Source organism: Nycticebus coucang, chromosome 18 (assembly GCF_027406575.1).
Source record: "Nycticebus coucang isolate mNycCou1 chromosome 18, mNycCou1.pri, whole genome shotgun sequence".
NCBI classification, from domain to species: Eukaryota; Metazoa; Chordata; class Mammalia; order Primates; family Lorisidae; genus Nycticebus; species Nycticebus coucang.
The window spans coordinates 58,047,641-58,064,238 of NC_069797.1; the positions used below are offsets into that span (position 1 = coordinate 58,047,641).

General features: G+C 46.6%; 1 protein-coding gene across 4 annotated transcripts in view; it reads right to left on the bottom strand.

The window, feature by feature from the left end:
• STAT3 (signal transducer and activator of transcription 3) overlaps positions 1–415 on the bottom strand; it is a 64,524-nt gene extending 64,109 nt beyond the window's left edge. For 3 of the 4 annotated variants that reach the window (XM_053567637.1, XM_053567634.1, XM_053567635.1), the window contains exon 1: positions 127–359. The gene's annotated coding sequence lies outside the window, so the exon portion shown is untranslated. Of the gene's footprint in view, positions 1–126 lie in introns of all 4 variants that reach the window. The other variant, XM_053567633.1, reaches the window with a different exon arrangement.
• Between the last annotated feature and the right edge of the window lie 16,183 nt (positions 416–16,598).

Sequence of the window (16,598 nt, forward strand, 5' to 3'; positions counted from 1 at the left end):
CCCGTTTAAGTGTCCATTCACAACTCCGCATAACATGCCTGAGACTCCGAGCCCCAGCGGCGCCCCCCGGGGTCCCCAGACCTGGGGGCCGTCCAGGGAAGCGGCCCCACCCTTCACCCCCTTCACCTGTTTCTCCGGCTGAGGTCAACAGGCCTGGGCTGCGCTTGCGCCGGATGCGGGCGGCTGGGCTCCCTCAGGCCGCTGGGCTTCTCCAACCGGACGCGGAGGGACAGCGCCTAGCAGGGGTGCTAGTCAAGGATCCGGTTGGGGCCGGTTCCCTAGGCTGAGATGTCGGAACCCCTAGGTCCCCTCCGCGTCTACGCCGCCGCAGCTCCGGAAACCGCTGAATTACAGCCCCTGTAGCCAATCCCCGCCCAGCCAAAGTCTGGCCAAGACACGCCGTCATGCATAATTCATCAAAGGCCAGCTTGTTTGGCCATCCAGAGGCTGCAGTGCGTACTCTGTGCGGCTGAAGCCCCACCCACCGACCAATGAAGAGCGCCTCTATGAGAAAGAGGCGTGGCTAAGAAAATTTGGCTACGCCTCTGTGCTGGCTGTTCCGAGATTTAGTGCTCCTCCCGCCTCAGCAATTGAGGCTTGGGGCACAGAAGTTCGGAGGGAGGGAGGGAACTTAACTGGAATGTCCTGCTGAAAACCCAGCTGAGTTCCTGGCAGTGAGTGACGTCAAGACACTTTAAATGCCCCTGGTACAACTCCCTCCTGCTAGCTCTCCCTTTTCTCGGCCCTTGGCACCACGTGGGAGCGAGGTTGAGAGCCTCTTACCACGTGGGAATCAGCCATTTAGAACTGTCCCCTGGTATCGCCAGGTTCTCCGGAGGCCCAACTCCTGAATTAGGTTTCTGGGGACAACAAAAAGAACACGGGTGACTCCGCCTGCTTTGAACTTCAGTTTCTGCGTGAGTAGGGACACACACACCCGGAAACATGACGTGGAAATAGAGTAATTACTAGAGTGCGTGGGGAGAGAGTAGTGGATTTAACCTCTCTTCTGTTCCATCCCTTCCAGCATCAAATGCCAACGGCTAGCCTATTGGCCGGTACGCGAGAATGCAGAAGACAGTACATATGAAGACTGACACGTACATATAGATGTACATGATTTTTTTTTTTTTTTTGTAGAGACAGAGTCTCACTGTACCGCCCTCAGGTAGAGTGCCGTGGCGTCACACGGCTCACAGCAACCTCTTTACTCTTGGGCTTACGCGATTCTCTTGCCTCAGCCTCCCCAGCAGCTGGGACTACAGGCGCCCGCCACAACGCCCGGCTATTTTTTAGTTGCAGTTTGGCCGGGGCTGGGTTTGAACCCCGCACTCTCGGCATATGGGGCTGGCGCCCTACTCACTGAGCCACAGGTGCCGCCCTGTACATGATTTTTTTTTTCACTCTGTTGACCCAGGCTAGAGTGCAGTGGTGTTGTCGTAGCTCACAGCAATCTCAAATTCAAGCAATCCTCCTGCCTCAGCCTCCAGAGTAGCTGGGATTACAGGCGTGCACTACCACGCCCGGCTAAATTTTCTATTTTATATAGAGACGGGGTCTTGCTCTCGGTTAGGGCTAGTCTCCAACTCCTGGGTCCAAGTGATCCTCCTGCCTCAACCTCCCCAGTAGCTGGAACACGTACCACTGTGCCCTGCTAATTTTTCTATTTTTGGTAGAAACCGAGTCTCACTTCTGCTCAGGCTGGTCTGAACTCCTGAGGTTAAGCCATCCATCCTCCTCAGAGTCCCAAAGTGCTAGGATTATAGGTGTGAGCCATTTTGCTGGGCCAGTACATGTCTTTTTTTTTTTTTTTTTTGAGACAGAATCTCACTATGTCACCCTGGGTAGAGTGCTGTGGAGTCACAGTTCACAGCAACCTCAAACTCTTGGGCTTAAACGGTTCTCTTGCCTCCGCTTCCCAAGTAGCCGGGACTACAGGCGCCCGCCACAATGCCTGGCTATTTTTTTTGTTGCAGTTGTCATTGTTGGTTAGCTGGCCCTGGCCACGCTGGAACCTACCAGCCTTGGTGCATGTGGCTGGCATTGAGCCCAGAGAATTTACCTTCATTTTACACTTGAGACTATGTCTTCCTGGCTTGCAATAATAAAAATTTTTTTTCAAATAGCTCAGAAAGGTCTAAGATTAAAAATGAAAATCTTCCCCATCAGTCCTTCCCCTCAAGAATAGCTGTTCATAATTTCTAGGGAGAAAAATCAATGATTCTTAACCTTGGAGGGGAGGTGAAGTCACAGATCTTTCCAGGTCTGACAGACACTAGGGATTTTAGCCCTAGAAAAAACATACTGCACGAGCTTTTACTCACAAATTCCCATATTCCCACATACCTGAAACCTGTGTAAAGACTCCAGATTCAGACCCCCTGTACTCCCTCCCGAACGTCCAAGGAAGAGGTGACAGCATATGTGGGGCCACTGGTAGGGTCACTGATGGTGGGACTGAGAGTCTCTCATTGCCCTCCTGTACACACAGCCCACTGTGAAAATTACTGTATTTATCTGAGGTGTGTGTGTATTTATCTGAGATGTGTGTGTATTGCTCATTGTTTATCTTTACTTCACTCCCAGGACATATATCTTCCAACTTACCTAAACTATTTTAGCTGTTCTATACCATGCACTTAACTGCCTCCCTCATAAAGTAGAGTCCAGTATTTATTTAGTGATTTACCAATTACAAAGCACTTCTTTCCTTTTTCTTTTATTTTCTTTCTTTTTTGTTTTGAGATTAGATCTCTAGGGTCTGTGTCACCCAGGCTTGATAGAATCAGGTGTACCTGCCCACATAGTCCTGCCCAGCCCAGGCAGGGTCAGGTTCATGACCCATCCAGGAAGGGTCAGACTCATGTCCCTTCCAGGAAATAGGAATGCCGCCAATTGCTGCCCTCCCTGACCCTTGAAATCCCCATCTGCCATAACCCACGTGTGGAATTCTTTTCTTTTTTTTCAGAGACGGAGTCTCACTTTATTGCCCCCGGTAGAATGCTGTAGCGTCACAGCTCACAGCAACCTCCAGCTCTTGGGCTTAGGTGATTCTCTTGCCTCAGCCTCCGGAGTAGGTGGGACTACAGGCGCCCACCACAACGCCGGCTATTTTTGTTGTTGTTGTTGCAGTTTGGCCGGGGCCAGGTTTGAACCCTCCACCCTCGGTATATGGGGCTGGCATCCTACTCACTGAACCACAGGCACCGCCTAGAATTCTTGTCTTGATTTCACCCCACCTGCATTCAGGTGGAAATAAAGACCATATTATTTCTACAGAACTGGGATTTCATTTTCCTTTGTTTTGCACCTTGGAATAATCTTTCATCCTTGGGTCCAGAACCTTTCAAGGCTAAAGTGCAGTGGCATGATCACAGATCACTGCAACCTCCAACTCTTGGGCTCGAGCAATCCTCCCACCTTAACCTCACAAGTAGCTGGGACTACAGATGCATGCCACTATACCAGGCTAATTTTATTTTTTATTTTTGTAGAGATGGGATCTGACTATGTTGACCAGGCTTGTCTCTTTTCTTTCTTGCAACAATCATATGTAGCAGATAAGAGAGGCCATATTATCCTCTACTAGAAGACTAAAGCCAAAATAATATGATATTCTCAAGATCACCGAGATAGAAGCATACTAGGTGGGTTCGGAGTCAGCTTTTTGGACACCACATCCTATGCAGGGGTCCTCAAATTGCCGCCCACGGGCCACATGAGGCGGTGTGATTGTATTTGTTCCCATTTTGTTTTTCTACTTCAAAATAGATATGTGCAGTGTGCATAGGAATTTGTTCATAGTTTTTTTTTTAAACTATAGTCCAGCCCTCCAACGGTCTGAGGGATAGTGAATTGGCCTCCTGTTTAAAAAGTTTGAGGACTCCTGTATTCTATCCACTCAAACCTTGTCCTTCTCCTCTGACTCTTCAAGAGTTTCCCTCCCTGCCTTCCCCACCATTCATACATAAAATCTGCCCTGAGTCTATCTGTTTGACCTATAAAACTTTTCAGCCCAGTCACTAGCCTTTCTCCACACTTCTACCAAATTCCTCTTGGCCAAATGCTGCAGTTTCATTTAGGCCAATGCTTTGGCCACTTCTTGCTCTATCCTATCTCCTGGTTGCCAGAGATATCATTGTAAAAAAAAAAAAAAAATTTTAGATAGAGTCTCACCCTATTGCCCTGGATAGAGTGCCATGTAGCTCCCAACAACCTCAAACTCCTGGGCTCAAGCAATCCTTTTGTCTCAGCCTGCCAAGTAGCTTATAGACATAAACCACAACACCCAGCTAGTTTTTCTATTTTTAATAGAGAAAGTGTCTCATTCTTGCTCAGGCTGGTCTTGAACTCATGAGCTCAAGCAGTCCACCCTCTTCAGCCTCCCAAAGTGCTAGGATTATAGGCATGAGCCACTGAGGCTGGCCTAAAAATTAAGTAAATATTCAATCATGCTGTAGTATGCTTAAAAATCTCTACACTTAGGCTGGACATGGTGGCTCGCACCTCTAATCCTAGCAATTAGGGAGGCCGAGGCATGTGGATCCCTTGAGCTCAGGAGTTTGAGACCAGCCTTAGCAAGAGTAAACACCCTGTCTCTATTAAAAATAGAAAAATTAGCCAGGCATGGTGGCAGATGCCTAAAGTCTCAGCCATTCAGGAGGCTGAGGCAGGAGGATCACTTGAACCCAGGAGTGTGAGGTTTCTGTGAGCAAGACTGAGGCCATGGCACTGTATCCTGGGCAACAGGATGAGACTCTGTCTCAAAAAAAAAATTCTCTACTCTTCTCAATTAATACAGCATAAGATTCAAGTTAAGTAAAAAATAGTGACCATCTTACATAATGCCAAGCATAAGGCTGTGCCTTCTTTCTCCCTGTTGATTTGAATCTCAAAGTCCTACCAAGTCTGACCTGAGAATCCTTTTCCAGCTTCATCCCACACACCCTAAGCTCCCACATTAAATTTATCACCTTCCTCCAAACACGTCTCCTCCTTCTGTAACTTCATGTCTCTAAGGTCATTCTCTCCACTGGGAATGTGCTCCCATTCTTCATAGCCTACCTGAAAACTCTTACTCATTCTTCAAAGCCTGGTTCCAACGTCCCCTCCTCTGGGCTTTCCTAGTTTGTTCCTGGAAAAGTTAATCTCTGCTAGACTCCCTCAGCAGGTTCTTTCCTCATCTGGAATAGTATTCTCTACCCTGAACTGTAATGTATACATTTATTAGCCTATTTCCTAATAAATAAACATAACAATTAACATGTGTTAGATAATTACTAAGTTCCAGGCAGTATACTAAGCATTTACATAGATAATCTCATTTGATCCTCAGTGGAACACAGTAAAATGGGTAATATTATAATTCTTATTTTAAAACTGAGGAAACTAAACCTTGGAAAATACTAGTCCAAGACTGGTCCCACACCTAGAGGCGAGGTGCAAACTCAGAGTGAGAATCAAGAGTGGCTGACTCCGGGCGGCGCCTGTGGCTCAGTCGGTAGGGCGCCGGCCCCATATACCGAGGGTGATGGGTTCAAACCCGGCCCTGGCCAAACTGCAACCAAAAAATAGCCAGGCGTTGTGGCGGGCGCCTGTAGTCCCAGCTACTCGGGAGGCTGGGGCAAGAGAATCGCTTAAGCCCTGGAGTTGGAGGTTGCTGTGAGCTGTGTGAGGCCACAGCACTCTACTGAGGGCCATAAAGTGAGACTCTGTCTCTACAAAAAAAAAAAAAGAGTGGCTGACTGCAAAGCCTGGACCCTCTGGCCACGTGCTAGAAAACATATTCCCCTAAGCTTTATGTTCCTGTAAGCTTAGATCTTTTACTGTTTTTTTTTTTTTGTTTTTTTTTTCCAACACAGAGTCTTGCTCTGGCTTTGACACCTGGCTAGAGCACAGTGGCCTCAACCCAGCTCACAGCAATCTCAGACTCCTGGATTCAAGGGGTCCTCCTGCCTCAGCCTCCCAAGTAGCTGGGAGCACAGATACCCACCACAATGCCTGGCTAGTTTTTCTACTTTTAGTAGAGATGAGGGTCTCACTTCGCTCAAGATGAAGTGATCTTTCCCCCAGAGTACTAGGATTACAGGTATAAAACACTGCATCCAGCCTCTAATGCTTGTCTTCATAATCTCAACATCTAGAGTCTAGCTCAGAGCTCACCTGAAGCTGAGTTAATTCAGTATTAATAGATAAGCATTGAATAATCATGTCAGCAATATAAAAACTTACGAAGTTTTGGCCAGGTGCAGTGCTTCACGCCTGCAATATTAGCACTCTGGGAGCCCAAGGCGGGGAATTGCTTGTGCTAAGGGGTTCATGATCAGCCTGAGCAAGACTGAGACCCTGTCTCTACTAAAAATAGAAAAATTATCCAGGCACGATGACCACACCTGGAGTCCCAGCTACTGGGAAAGCTGAGGTAAGAGGATCACTTGAGCCCAGGACCTTGAAGTTGCTGTGAGCTATGATGCCATAGCACTCTACCCAGAGCAACAGAATGAGACTCCGTCTCAAAAACAAAAAACAAAAAAACCCAAAAAAACAAACAACCCCACACACACAAACTTACAGAGTCTTTTTTTTTTTTTTTTATAAGTTCTGTCAATTTTGTAAGGGTGAGCACTTAATTTTTTCCTTTGTTTTGGAGACAGAGTCTCAAGCTGTTGCCCTGGTTAGAGTGCCATGGCATCACAGCTCACAGTAACCCCAAACTCTTGGATTCTCTTGCCTTAGCCTCCCAAGTAGCTGGGACTACCAGCTATTTTTTGGTTGTGGTTGTCATTGTTGCTTGGCGGCCCAGGCTGGATTCAAACCTGCCAGCTCTCATGTATGTGGCTGGTGCCCGAGCCACTTGAGCTACAGGCGCTGAGCCAACTTACAGAGTCTTTACTACATACACACTAGCCATTGCTCTAAGTATGTAGTAACTCATGTAACACATCTGTGAACTCGTTTAATCCTTACAATAACTCTGTGAGGAGGATACTGTGATTTTTACAGATTAAGAAAATAAGGCTTGGTGCTTGTGGCTCAAGCAGCTAAGGCGCCAGCCACATACACCTGAGCTGGTGGGTTTGAATCCAGCCCGGGCCCACCAAACAACAGCGACGGCTGCAACCAAAAAATAGCCAGGCATTGTGGCAGGCACCTGTAGTCCCAGCTACTTGGGAGGCGGATGCAGAAGAACCACTTGAGCCCAGGAGTTGGAGGTTGCTGTGAGCTGTGATGCCACAGCACTCTACCTAGAGCGAAAGGTTGAGGCTCTGTCTCAAAAAGAAAAAGAAAATGAGACTACAGACTCGGTGCCCATAGCTCAGCGAGTAGGGCACCAGCCGCATAGACTCAAGGTGGCAGGTTTGAGCCCGGCCAGGCCTGCCAACAACAATGACAACTGCAACAACAACAACAACAACAACAAAAATAGAGCCAGTCATTGTGGCGGGTATCTGTAGTCCCAGCTACTCAGGAGGCTGAGGCAAGAGGATCACTTGAGCCCCACAGTTTGAGGTTGCTGTGAGCTATGACACCACAGCACTCTACTGAGGGTGACATAGTGAGACTCTGTCTCAAAAAAAAAGAAAGAAAAAGAAAATGAGACCCAAAGATAAGTGACTTACACAAGCACATAAAGGTGGTAAATTGGCAGAGCTAATATTCAAATCCAGATAGTTTGTCTAACCAGAGAGCCTGAATAGACGTTCTTACTAGAGCAGTGGTTCTCAACCTTCCTAATGCTGCGACACTTTAATACAGTTCCTCATGTTGTGGTGACAGCCAACCATAATATTATTTTCATTGCTACTTCATAACTGTAATTTTGCTACTGTTATGAATTGTAAAGTAAATATCTGATATGCAGGATATATTTAGGCGACCCCTGTGAAAGGGTTGTTCGACCCCCAAAGGGGTCATGACTCACAGGTTGAGAACTGCTGCTCTAGAGTATATCTCTAGGTCCAACTTTCCTGTTGTTTTTTTTTTTTTTTGAGACAGAGCCTCAAGCTGTCACTCTGAGTAGAGTGCTGTGGCATCACAGCTCACAGCAACCTCCAGCTCCTGGGCTCAAGCAATTCTCCTGCCTCCACCTCTCAAGTGGCTGGGACTACAGGCGCCCGCCACAACATCCGGCTATTTTTTTTTTTTTGCAGTTTTTGGCTGGGGTTGGGTTTGAACCCGCCACCTCTGGCATATGGAGCCAGCACCCTACTCCTTTGAGCCACGGGTGCCGCTCCAGATTTCCTGTTTTATCCCCAAGGAAGTGTCTAAAGGAGAGAAGAAGATGAGGTCCCCCCCTTCTTTCCATCAAGTAAATAAAGACAGAGTACAGAAAACCACCATGAAATTTATGTCCAGAAATTCTTTGCCACCTCTCCCACCTAAAAGTAGCCATTCCCTGAGTGACTTCCCTCTAACAAATAGAATGCATTAGAAGTGGTGTTGCATGATTTCTGAGGTTAGATCATAAAAACCAGACAGTTTGCACATGACTCTTTCTCATCTCACCCTTAGAACCCAGCCACCGTATTATGAGGAAGCCCAAGCTGTATGTGAAGGCTATGTGACGGTGTTCTGGCCAACAGTTCAGCTGAGACCAAGGTGACAACAAGCACCAGCTATAAGTGAGCCAGCTTGGTAATTCCGGCTCCCAGCTTTCAAGCCATCCTAAAGGAGGTCAAATGGAGTAGGGCAGAGATGAATCTTTTCTGCTGAACCCCACAGTACAAATTCATTAGCAAAATATATTGCCGTTGTTTTATGCCACATCTGTTTGGGGGTGGTTGCACAGCAACAGGAAACCAGGACAGTTTTACATTTATCACCTCAGAGACACTGGGGAACTATAGGCTAGATCAGGAACAAAAATTGATCAGATTTTATGCAGTTCTAGAAACTTTTTGTTTATTCCCTCTACTCTGGTAGAATTATCAGTAAAACCCTAAATCAAAGAGGAAGGAAGATAAGGGAGAAAAGAACCTTGGAGACGGTAAGTGGGTGGCAAGTCTCTTGTAATCCAAGAGGATAAGGAGCAACTTCTGTGGGTGATGTGACTGTCATGGGGTTTAACAACAGAAAGGCTCAGACAGGGCTGCCCAACCCCTGCTCACTGACATCACAGAGAAGGGCGGATCTGTGCAACATGAACTCTGCAGACCTCTTTGCAAAAACCCTTCATGCAAACATCTTTCTTTTCTTCTGTGTGAAGAACAGTCTTCCCCACTCAATATTGTCAAGGCTAAGTGTTTTTCCTATATCACTTAAAACATCATTTGTACCATGTCCTTCTGTTTCTCCAGTGGCTTCCCCTGGGGCTTAGGATAAAGGAATTCTTTACTTCGCCTGTTCAAGGCTCTGCCTACCCCACCTCCCACTAAATTTCGTCCAGCCCATCTCAGGCTCATGGCCTTTGCATATGTTGTTCCTTTTCCTTCCCAGATTGGGAGTGGCTATTTCCTTTTACACTGCTCATCTCACTCAGAGAGGTCTTATCTTCCACCTACAATTACTCTCAACCTGTTAATCCTTAGTTCTATACATATATACAATATCCCATTTCCTGGGGAACTCTAAACTTAATTCTCATTTTATTTGTTTATATGGTCTCTTTATCCTTCTTTATACTGTTAATTCCAGGAAAATGTATCTTGTCTGTTTGATGCTCCCTTGACTCCCCAGTGCCTGGAACAATGCAAAGCACATAACAGATGCTCAATAAATTGTGAATGAATGGAAGTACTCTTGGTCCTGCCCCTCCCCTGTCTGAGCTCTGTCAATTCTCTCCTTCCTGACCTTCTGCACTTGTTCCCTCCCTTCTATCTGTGAAGATACTTCTTCTGCTTTCCTATGTCAACCCCCACTTCCTATCGTTGCCCTCATGTCTTCATCTTCTCTTGCTCCACCAACGTGGCTTCTGCCCTCCCTTGTCCATGGTACAGCGAGTGCTCTTGAAGGCCACCAGGGACTTCCTCCTCTTCAAAGTTGACGTCTCAGTTGATGGCTCAGTGCCCATAGTACAGTGGTTACGGCGCCAGCCACATGCACCAAAGTTGGTTCGAACCTGGCCCAGGCCAGCTGACCAACAATGACAACTGCAACAAAAAATAGCCGGGCATTGTGGCAGGTGCCTATGGTCCCAGCTACTTGGGAAGCTGAGGCAAGAGAATCACTTGAGCCCAAGAGTTTGAGGTTGCTGTGAGCTGTGACATCACAGCACTCTACCGAGGGTGACATAATGAGACTGTCTCAAAAAAAAAAAAGAAAAAAGAGAAAGAAAAGTTGACGTCTTTTTTGCAGTCATTTAACTTCACTGCAGAATCTACTGCTGTCATTATCCCCTCTTTACTCCTAGACCAACGGTTCTCAACCTGTGGGTCGCGAGCCACAGGAACCTTATTAAAAGCTTATGGCATTAGGAAGATTGAGAACCACTGTCCTGGACAGTCTTTTCTTCCTTGATCATCATAGCAGCTGTTAGAAGCAATTGTATTGGCCAGGTGCAGAGGCTCAAGCCTGTAATCCCAGCACTTGGGAGGCCGAGGCAGGTAGATTGGCTGAGCTCACAGGTTTGAGACCAGCCTGAGCAAGAACAAGACCCCTGTCTCTAAAAAACAGTCAAGTGTTGTGGCAGGCACCTGTAGTCTCAGCTACTTGGGAGGCGGAGGCAAGAGGATCACTTGAGCCCCAGAATTTGAGGTTGCTGTGAGCTAAGACTCCACAACACTCTACAGAGGGTGACAAAGTGGGACTCTGACTCAAAAAAAAAAAAGAAAGAAAGGAAAAAAAGCAATTGTATTCACCTGAAAGCTGATAGGGGCTAAAATGAGACACAGCTCTGATAGAAAATAAGCTGTGAAACCTTGAACGAGTTCCTTAACCTCTCTGAGCTTTGGCACCCTCATGTGTAAATAGAGTACATAATCTGACCTTGGTGAGTTTGCATTGTGGTTAGTTTGAAGGTGCTCTCAAGCTGACTGTGTAGCATGGCAGATAACATCCAGGTCCTGGGACAGTCCGCTGCTCAGCTGTCTTGTCTACCCAGCAGTGTGATCCTGGGCCAGTTGCTTAACCTCTCTGAGCCTTAGTTTCCTCCTCTATGAAATAGGAAATATGAAAGCACCTACCTCATGGGTTGTTCTGATTTAATAACATAACCTGCAAAGTATTCAATATAGCAGCTGGCACATTGCAACTCCTCAACATATCTTAGATATTATTATCTTATATATAAGAAAAAACAAATGTGGAGAAAGAACTCATTGGAAGGAAACTGAGATCTCTCCTGAATTCCAGTAGAGATAAACAACCACACCTTGGGAACAGCAGTTCCCAGAACCTCAGCAGAGGGAGTTTGTGAAATGTCCCACTAATATTCTGCCCTTCCCTTGTCATGACTTGACTTGATGCTGCTCTGACAATGTTCAGTGTCTGTTGTCTTGACATTCTAAATTCCTGGCAGAGAGGATTCCATTGCTTCAGAAAGGACCAGCTACCCATTCTTGGCAAAGAGGTCGTGGGCAGGAGTCTTGTTCACCCCAGCAGAGACAAAGCCCTGGCGGGAGGGAGTAGGGGCTTTCCTGGTGGGTGGGGGCATGAGATACCCATCAGAATGACCTGAGATAATGTGTGTGAGAACGCCCTCCTCTCCGACCAAACCACAGTCTACTTGGCAGGTCTTTTCCTGCCAAGTAGACTTTAGAGAATATTGGAAGGACCAATACTCCCTTAAGGAAGGCACTCCTGCCTTTTATTCTTCTTGTTTTTGAGAGGGAGTCTCACTCTACTCTGTTGCCCCAGGCTAGAGTGCCTTGGTGTCACAGCTCAAAGCAACTTCAAACACCTGGGCTCAAGGGTGTCACAGCTCAAAGCAACTTCAAACACCTGGGCTCAAGGGTGTCACAGCTCAAAGCAACGTCAAACACCTGGGCTCAAGGGAGCCTCCTACTTCAGCCTCCCAAGTAGCTGGGACTACAGGTGCCTGCCATAATGCCCGGCTAGTTTTTTCTGTTTTTTAGTAGAGATGGGGGTCTCGTTTTTTGCTCAGGCTGGTCTCAAACTCCTGAGCTCAACCAATCCATCTGTCTCAGCCTCTCAGAGTGCTAAGATTACAGGTGTGAGCCACTGGGCAGCCCTGCTGCCTTTTATTTTATTTATTTATTTAGTTTTTGAGACAGAATCTCACTATGTTGCCCTGGGTAGAGTGCTGTCGTGTCACAGCTCACAGCAACCTCTACCTCTTGGGCTTAAGCAATTCTCTTGCCTCAGCCTCCCACGTAGCTGGTACTATAGGCATCTCCCGCAGCACCCAGCCATCTCTTGTTGGAGCTGTCACTGCTGGTTAGCAGGCCTGGGCTGGGTTTGAACCCTCTAGCACCGGTGTATGTGGCTGGAGCCATAACCACTGAGCTACAGGTGCTGAGCCTACCTTTTATTTTAAAATTTCACCCTCTTGGGCAGTGCCTGTAGCTCAGTGGGTAGGGCGCCGGCCACATACACCCAAGCTGGTGGGTTTGAACCCGGCCTGGGCCAGCTAAACAGCAATGACAACTGCAACAAAAAAAATAGCCAGGTGTTGTGGCAAGTGCCTATAGTCCCAGCTACTTGGGAGGCTGAGGCAAGAGAATCGCTTAAGCCCAAGAGTTTGAGGTTGCCTTGAGCTGTGATGTCACAGAACTCTACTGAGAGTGTCATAGTGAAACTCTGTCTCAAAAATAAAATTCCACCCTCTTTTCTCCCTAACTCTCTTCCTTGGCAACCTTATGTATTCCTAGCACTTTGAAAACCACCTTTCCTAACTCTTTACTCTGGAGTCTCATTAGGTGCAGAAATTACTTTCCCTTCTAGGTCACAGCAACTTCTGTAAAATAACACTTTCTGTTTCCTCACTCATAAGACAAGACCCCTTTTAGATTTACCATACCACAATTCCATTAAATGATCTTCAGTTATGCCTTGTCCTGGCCCTGTGCTTTTCTGCACACTGTTTGTTTTGCCTGGAGAACTTCCCTGTCCCATCTCACTGTTTTTTTTTTTTTTTTTTTTAAGACAGAATCTCACTTTGTCACCCTTGGTAGAGTACCATTGTGTCATAGCTCACAGCAACTTCAAACTCCTAGGTTCAAGTGATCTTCTTGCCTCAGTTTTTCATTTTTAGTAGAGATGGGGTCTTGCCCTTGCTCAGGCTTGTCTCAAACTTGTGAGCTCAGACAATCCACATGTCTCAGCCTCCCAGAGTACTAAGATTACAGGCATGAGCCACTGCACCTGGTCCCATCTCACTGCTTTTATTTCATTAACATGTATTGAGGACCTGCCAGACTCACAAGTCCTCCCTTCCCAGGAATTACTACCAACCTCCACCCCCAGTTATACACTGGAATGTGTTCCTTCAGCCACATCTGTATTATATGATTCTGTCCTCCCAGGCATCCATTATTAAACTCAGGTAAACACTAGAATTAACTGGTTTGATCAGATTCTCTCTGTCGGAATTTAGAATTCAAAACTAAGAATCACTGAGCCTGGGTGTTGAGTTCCATTAATGTCAGCATGTTAGAAAGGGAAGTCCATTATTCCCTCCACCAAAGTCTTTGGAGATTCCCTAATTCTTACTATTCCTAGCCTGTGCTCAGGGATGCCTTGGAGTCCATAGGAAATCTTGGCAGCCTTCCAAAATAACTTCCTTTTTCTTTTCTTTTCTTTTTTTTTTTTTTTTTTGAGGCAAAGTCTCACTTTATCACCCTTAGTAGAGTCCCATAGCATCATAGCTCACAGCAACCTCAAACTCTGGACTCAAGCGATTCTCTTGCCTCAGCCTCCCCAGTAGCTGGGACTACAGGCACCTGCCACAACACTCATCATTTTTTTTTTTTTTTTTGTAAGAGATGGGGTCTTGCACTTGCTCTGGCTGGTCTTGAATTCCTGAGCTCAAGCAATCCACCTGCCTCAGCCTCCGGCCTTTTCCTTTTTCCCTTTACGTTGGCTAATGTCCTGTTTTTAAACTATCAACCAAATAACATTAACCAATAATAATTGCGTTTGAGATATTTTAGGCTCCAGCAACAGAAAAATCAAGTAAAATTCTATCTCTTCCCACCAGCAATCCTACCCACGTTTAGAATCACATCTTAAGGCCGGGCACGGTAGCTCACACCTGTAATCCCAGCACTCTGGGAAGCGGAGGTGGGTGGATTTCCTGACTACACAGGTTCAAGACCAGCCTGAGCCAGAGCAAAGACCCCATCTCTTAAAAAAAAAACAATAGCCAGGCATTGTTGTGGTAGGTGCCTATAGTCACAGCTCTTTGGGAGGCTGAGACAAGAGAATCATTTGAGCCCAGGAGTTTGAGGTTGCCGTGAGCTGTGATGCTACAGCACTCTACTGAGGGCAACAAATGAAACTCTGTCTCCAAAACAAATTTAAAAAAGAATCACATCTTAGGCTTGGCACCAGTAGCTCAGTAGTCAGGACACTGGCCACATACACCCAGGCTGGCGGGTTAGAACCCGGCCTGGGCCTGCTAAAAACAACAATAACAACTACAACAAAAAAATAGCTGGGTATTGTGGCGGGCGCCTATAGTCCCAGCTGCTTGGGAGGCTGAGGCAAGAGAATCACTTAAGCCCAAGTGTTTGAGGTTGCTGTGAGCTGTGACACCACAGCACTCTACTGAGGGTGACATAGTGAGACTCTGCCTCAGGAAAAAAAAAAAGGAATAATATCTTAAAAGCCCCTTCCCCCCCTCTTTCTCCAAGAGTTCCTGTATTTCCCAAGCAGGATTAGCCCCTCTCCAAAGTGCTGTGGTTACATTTTGTTTCACCTCTTATGTAAGTCCTCTCTTTGAGCCGTTTTGAACATCTCTCTCTCACACTAATTGCAAACTCTTTAAAATCAAAGACTTGATCTTGCGGTCTTTTTAGTCTCTCAGCACATAATCAGGAAGAATAGAAAAACTAGCTGGGCATGGTTCTTTCACTTAGAAAGAACATCTGTTGTTTTGTCTACCCTTCTTTCTTCTCCCTTTTCTTTCTTTCTTTTTTATTTTTTTAAATTGAGACACAGTCTCACTTTGTTGCCTTCAGTATAGTGCTGTGGCGTCACAGCTCACAGCAACCTCAAACTCTTGGGTTCAAGGAATTCTCTTGTCTCAGCCTCCCAAATAGCTGGCACTAAGGTGCCCTCCACAATGCCTATTTTTGTTTTTTTTGTTGTTGTTGTAGTTTGGCTGGGGCCGGGTTCAAACCCGCAACCCTCAGTATATGGGGCCACTCCCTACTCACTGAGCCACAGGGGCCCCCTATTTATTTATTTTTTGAGATAGAGTCTCACTTTTTCGCCCTTGGGAGTGCCGTGGTGTCACAGCTCACAACAAACTCCAACTCTTGGGCTTAAGCGATTCTCTTGCCTCAGCCTCCCAAGTAGCTGGGACTACAGGCGCCTATCACAACGCCCGGCTATTTTTTTTGTTTGTTTTAGCAGGTCCTGGCAGCCCTGGTGCATGTGGCCGGGGCCCTACCCACTGAACTACAGGCACCACCTTTCTCTCTCTCTCTCTTTTTTTTTTTGTAGAGACAGAGTCTCACTTTGTCCCCTCGGTAGAGCGCTGTGGCACCAAGCTCACAGCAACCTCCAACCTCTGGGCTTAGGCAATTCTCTTGTCTCAGCCTCTGGAGTAGCTGGGACTACAGGCACCCGCAACAACGCCCAGCTAGTTTTTATTGTAGTTTGGCCAGGGCCAGGTTGAACCGCCACCCTTAGTATATGGGGCTGGCACCTTACTCACTGAGCCACAGGCGCTGCCCAATCTCTCCCTTTTCTATTGATAACTGCAAACCAATTTTCTTTTGGGAAAAGAGCCCTCCTTCACCCTTGTGATGGTTACTTTCATTTTATATATGTATAATTTTATTTTATTTTTATTTTTGGCCAGGGCTGAGTTTGAACTCGCCACCTTCGGTATATGGGGCCAATGCCCTACTCCCTAAGCCACAGGTGCCACCCATACTTTTATTATATTATTATTTTTTAAGACAGAATATCACTCTGTTACCCTGGATAGAGTGCCCTGGTGTCATTATAGGTCACAGCAACCTCAAATTCTTGGGCTCAAGTGATCCTCTTGCCTCAGCCTCCCAGTAGCTGGGACTACAGGCGCCCGCCACAACGCCCAGCTGTTTTTTTGTTATTGTTGTTTAGCAGGTTCTGGCCAGATTCAAACCCACCAGCCCCGGTGCATGTGGCCAGTGGCCTAACCACTGAGCTACAGGCACCAGCCCATACAGCTAATTTTTCTATTTTTTGTAGAGATGGGGTCTCACTTTTGCTAAGGCTGGTTTTGAATTCCTGGTCTCAAGCAATCCTCCCATCTCAGCCTCATAAATTGTTAGGATTACAGGCTTGAGCCACTGTGCCAGCCTGACAAGCATTTGTTGACGTTAAGTTCTGTGAGAGTTCTGTGAAGAGGTTGATTAATACAACTACAGCAGGGCTGGGAAGAGGTTGATTTAGGAAGAGAGGCAGGAGGCTAAGGTGGAGCCCCAGAAATAACATTACTTTTATTAGGGACACCCTTTGTCAGGTGATTCTGGTGCAAGCAGAACCCA